The 5,884-nt window shown below is 45.5% G+C and overlaps 1 protein-coding gene across 1 annotated transcript in view; it reads left to right on the top strand.

The window, feature by feature from the left end:
• kif26ba (kinesin family member 26Ba) overlaps positions 1-5,884 on the top strand; it is a 105,820-nt gene that overhangs the window by 2,425 nt on the left and 97,511 nt on the right. The gene's annotated exons all lie outside the window — the stretch shown is intronic.

Here is a 5,884-nt window from a genome sequence, read left to right as displayed (position 1 = left end):
CCCCCCCCCCCCCCCGCACACACACACACACACACACACACAAAGCGTGCATGTTTCCTCTTGCCTGTCACGTTAGCTTGAAACCAACATATGAAAACTAAAATATGTTCAGGTCTTGATGTTTAGGGTTGTTTTAATCAACATTACAAGATGTTCCAGCCAGAAGATGTCTGATGTTGCCTTTTATTCTGTTGTCTGAGCAGGTTCATCATCATGATAGACATTAAAATACTTCTGGGCCATTATTGAATAACTTAACAGCTGCTATTTTAGCTGCATAGGATTCCCTGGCTGTTTTTTTTTGTCCCCCCACCCCCCGACACGAGTAAGCTGACCTTCACAGGTGCTCCATGTCGAAAAACTGAACTTGTGTCCTAGCTGATGCAATGTGACCTAATAATCCTTCTCCTTCACCAAATGTGCCAGAGCAGCAGTTCAATGTGTGTGTTTGTGATGTACTGTCAGAGACATCTTATTATTCCCATGGGACAGTGGGGCCTGGGTGACCCCCCCCCCCCCACATAGCTAAAAAACAAACAAACAAACACACATCCATCACCTGATGCAAACCCAAGCATAAATGCACGTTCAGACCTCTGCTTGCCTCATGAATATGAACACGACAGGTCATGCTTGAGAAATGCAAGTCTTGTTCTCACACTCACACAAGCCCAACTGCTCTTAAATCAAGTCTTCACCTTGAAATCTAATTATTTATGCAACTGTGACTTGTTTTTGTCCTCAAACGCACAAAGTTTCCGACGTGCAGCTGCCATTTGTCCTCACCATCGGACAAACAGTCGTACACGTTCTCACACACGGCAGTTAACATTATGCTAATGATGACCTTCACATATCTTTTGAATGTTTTGCTGTTTGCATGTCTGCAGTTCAGTGTGTTTTTGTGTGTGTAAGGGTGTGTGTCTCTGTGTGTGATAGCATCAGCTATAGATTTGTCACTTAGCTTAAATGTTTTGCAAGGTTATCCATTCAAAGCACTCAGGCACTGCATATTTGAGAGTAGTTTTGGTTTATTTTAATTGTTTAATTACATTTGAATGACATAGGATGTGCTCATTAATACATTTATTCATTTATGAAGAGCCTAGTGGTTCATGGCTTCAAGGAGACCTGACCGTTTGCAGAATAGATGGAGATTAACTAGAGAAACTGACCGCAGACACAAAGGAGGATGGTTCAATCTTTTCGTGTATTTGGAGGGTGACTTAATCGCTATCCTTAAATTAAACTCTTCATTGCAGGTTGAATTTATCTGTTTTATTACCTGTTTTACAGTCAGCTGGAGGAAGGAGAGCGTGAGGCTGGCTGGTCGTTTTGCCGGGGGCAGATTTGTGTTGGTGCACGGTGGAACTGAGCTCTGCTGCAGACTTCGAATGGGCAGAGTGTGTTTTAAGGTTTAGACAGGCAGGAAAAGTCACTACAACCACACGACTCAAAAGCACATCTGTTTGCAACATCTGCACTCACTTAAAGCTTTGGTCTCTGCTCCACGGGTGTGTGTAGATGTGTGTGTTTGTGTATTTACCCCTTATAGCCACCCTCGAATCATACATGGATGGAGGATGATCTGTTTTTGGTTGGTCCAGTTCAGTTTAGAAAAGTGGGTCACTCCGTGTGTACAAGTTCCTGCGTGTGCTTGTGTGTTTTAGTCTCCAGCTGAGAGTCTGGTTCAGATAAGCTGAAAGTCAAAACCAGTCATGTTTAGAAAGTGAAACATATACAATTCCACACCAGACATGAAAATCAAGCCAAAGAAGGATGTTTGTGAGCATATTCTCCCGTGAAGGACCTTTGACTGGCAGCTGGATTTAGTCAGATTGTTTTCATCTGTGCTAGTCTTTTTGTTTGAAGTACAGCTGTTGGCGTTTACTCTTGGTATACATTTACATGGACTTTAAATGTTTGTATTAGTAGTTGTATTGATGCCTGCATTTGACTCTACATTGAATGGACGACAGCAGTTTCTATCTCATTTAAATGTTGTCTTTTAATGTATGTCCTTAACACTGGGGTCATTTGAAAATAGAGTTTAGTGACCCTGAAAATTTACACCTTTGAATATGTGATTCTGGGCATTAGTTCAGTGTCATCATGAACCAACTCAGCAATCTAGTTTTAGTTTTTCTAAATCTTATTTAAAACAATAGGACGGTAATATTGCTTCCAGTTTATGATGTTTTTATGAGTGTGGGTTCAGAAAACGAGGTCAGTGCAGGTTTCAGAACTGTACAAATGATGCATCACCAGGATTTCAGACAAAGAAACGAAGTTGAAACCTGTGTCTCTTTAAAATATTGAAGGCCTTTGGTAGGGACAGGTGGAGGACTCTGATCTTTTTTCACCTTTGATCAAATTGTTTTAACCTAAAACCGCAGTATTTGTGAAGAAGTAAAACATCAAAGGTCGTGCCCTTATACGTGAGATGTGAGCTGCAGAGAAGCTCAACAACACAAAGACTCAAAGACTGATCCTGAATATACAAGGCTTTTGATATTTGCAAATGGGATGTATTTATTAGACTTCAATAATCAACAATTGTTTTTTCTTAACAAGACTGACTTCTGTGCACATAATGTTTTATTTTGCCCAACTTAGACCCATTAGACAGTTGCTTGACTTTGATTTCTGTTTTTAGTTTCATTAAAAAATTGTTTTAATTTTCCATAAGAGTCTTTGGAATCGCTCTTTATCTGGCCTGTCACCTAGGACCAGTCTGCCTTGGGAGACCCTACCAGGGACAATTATGGTACAATTGCACCCCGACAGCATAGCTCCTAAGATCATTCAAGCACATAAACTCCTCCACCATGATAAGGTGGTAATTCAGGGAGGACTCTTACAGACAGAAACAACAAGGAGCTCAGTGTCTCTTGACTGGATGTGGGTTACCGTGGCTCCACGGTACTGGGTACCCCCAGCATGGGCTCCAGAACCAATCTCCTTGAGAGGTACTAGACATCATTCCACTCTGAAGTTTCCCATGGTGAGAGGTGCCAAGCTGGTGTAGGTCTACTCTTAGCTCCCTGTCTTGGTGCCTGTGTGTTGCAGTTTTCCTCTGTAAATGGGAGGGTTGCTTCCCTGTGCCTTTGGGATGGGGGATGGGTTCTGATGGTTGTTTGTGCCTATGCACCAAATATATTATATTATTATTAACCTTTATTTAAACGGGGAAATCCCATTGCGATCACAGATCTATTTTGCAAGGGAGGCCTGGACTTGAAGGCAGCCTAACATGCATGTTTTTTTTGGTCTGTGGGAGGAAACCGGAGTACCCGGAGAAAACCCACGCAAGCATGAGAACATGCCAACTCCACACAGAAAGACCCCAGGTCCAACCGGGGATTGAACCCAGGACCTTCTTGCTGTGAGGCAACAGTGCTAACCACTGAGCCATTGTGTTGCCCAAATGGCAGTTCAGAGCATCTGGCTTCCTTAGAGTCCTTAGATGCTGGAAGGTGCACCAGCTGGGGACTCTTATTCTATTGGAGGACTTCAGTGCTCACATGGGTAAATGACAGTGTGAACTAGAGGGGAGTGATTGGGAGGAATAGCCTCTCTGATCTGAACCCAAGCAATGTTCTGTTGTTGGACTTCTGTGCTAGTCATGGCTTGTCCATCACGAACACCATGTTTGAACATTAGGGTGTCCATAAGTGAACTTGGCACCAGGACACCCTAGGATGCAGATCAATGTCATCTGATTTGTGGCCATTTATTCTGGACACTCGGGTGAAAAGAGGAGCTGAGCTGTCAACCGATCTCCACCTGGTAGTGAGCTGGATCAGATTGTGTGGGAAGATGCCGAATTGACCCTGTAGATCCAAACATGTAGTGAGAGTTTGCTGTGAACATCTGGCAGAAGAACCCATCAGAAATATCTTCAACTTGCACCACCTGCTTTGACCTCATCCCAGCTGAGGCAGGGGACACTGAGTTTGAGTGGGCCATGTTCCGCGACTCAATTGTTGAGGTGGCTACCTTGAGCTGTTGCTGCAAGGTTGTTGTTGCTTCTCATGGTGGCCATCCTTGAACTCGGTGGTAGACACTCCATGTTAGGGAGTTTGTCAAGCTGAAGAAGGAGGCCTTGTTGGCTGGTGGGACTCAGGAGGCAGCTGAGGAGTACCAAAGGGCCAAACAGGCTGCAGCCTTGGCTGTTGCTGAGGCAAAAGCTTGGATGTGGGAGGAGTTTGGTGAGGCCCTGGATAGAGACTCTCAATCAACTCTGAGGAAATTATGGCAAACCATCAGGTGGCTGAGGAGGGGAAAGCAGCACTTTACTAATACTGTGTTCAGTGAAGGTGTGGTGCGGTTCACCTCAACCAGTGATGTCATCAGGAGGTGGAAGGAATACTTCTCAGAACTTATCATTCTCACCGGGATGTCATATATGGAGGAAGCTGAGTGGGGGCACTTCGGGGTTGATCTGTCCATAACCGTAGCTGAGGTCGCTGAGGTTGTTAAAAAGCTCTGTGATGGCAGGGCTCTGGGGGTGGATGAGATCCGTCCTGATTTCCCTAATGCTCTGGATGTTGTGAGGCTGTCTTGGTTGACACGCCTTTACAACATCACATGGACAACCGGGGCAGTGTCACTGGATTGAGAGACTGGGCTGGTGGTTCCCCTCTTCAAAAAGTGGGGACCAGAGGGTGTGCTCCAATTATAGAGGCATCACTCACCATAGCCTCTCTGGTAAGGTCTCTTCAGGGGTACTGGAGAAGCGAGTCCGATCACTGGTTGAAACTCAGATCCAGGAGGAACAATGCGGGTTCTATCCTGGTTGTGGAACACTGGACCAGCTCTTTACCCTCACCACAGTCCTCGAGGAATCACAGGAGTTTGCCCATCCAGTCTACATGTGTTTTGTGGACTTCGAGAAGGTGTTCAACCATGTTCTTTGTGATACACTGTGGAGGGTGTTCTGCAAGTATGAGACTGGGGGCCCATTGCTACGAGCTGTTTAGTCCCTATACAACTGTGCAAGAGTTTGGTTCCATCAGTATGTCAGACCTCTTCAGGGTGAGAGTTGAATTTTGCCAGGGCTGCCCGTTGTCACAATTCTGTTCATAATTTTCATGGACAGAATTTCTTGGTGCAGCCAGGGGATGGATGGAGTCTGGTTCAGTGGCTTCAGGATTCCTTCTCTGCTGTTGTCTGATGATGTGGTCTTGTTGGCATCATTGTGCCGTGATCTCCAGCTGTCACTGTAGCAGTTCACATCTGAGTTTGAAGCAGCTGGGATGAGAATCAGCACTTCCAAATCTGAGGCCATGGTCCTCAATCGGAAAAGGGTGGATTGCTCTCATCGGGTTGAGGGTGAGGTTCTTCCTCAGGGTTTTGTTCCCGAGGGAGGTAAGAATGGAGCATGAGATTAACAGAGAGATTGGTGCAGTGTCTGTAGTATTGTGGACTCTGTGTCAGCCCTTTTTTGTGAAGTGAGAGCTGAGCTGCAAGGCAAAGCTCTCTGTTTACCGGTGGGCCTACCCTCACATATAGCCATAAACTGGATAGTGACCAAAAGAATGAGATTGCGGATACAGGCAGTTGAAATGAGTTTCCTCTGAAGTGTAATTGGACTCTCCCTTAGTGATAGGGTGAGAAGTTCAGTTTTCTGGGAGAGACTCGGAATAAAACCGCTGCTCCTTGACACCGAGAGGAGCCAGTTGATGTGGTTTGGACATCTGGTAAGGATGCCTGAGTGCCTACCTAGGGAGGTGCTTCAGGCATGTCCGACTGGGAGGAGACCCCAGGGAAGACCCAGGACACACTGAAGAGACTCTGTCTCTCTGTTGGCCTGGGAATGCCTTAGAATCCTCCCAGAAGAGCTGGAAGAGGTGGCTGTTTAAAGAGATGTCTGGGCCTCCCT

This window comes from Nematolebias whitei, chromosome 2, assembly GCF_014905685.2.
Source record: "Nematolebias whitei isolate Nwh7 chromosome 2, NemWhi1, whole genome shotgun sequence".
NCBI lineage: Eukaryota > Metazoa > Chordata > Actinopteri > Cyprinodontiformes > Rivulidae > Nematolebias > Nematolebias whitei.
Note: the sequence above shows the minus strand (reverse complement) of the source record. Positions and strands in the feature narration are given on the sequence as shown.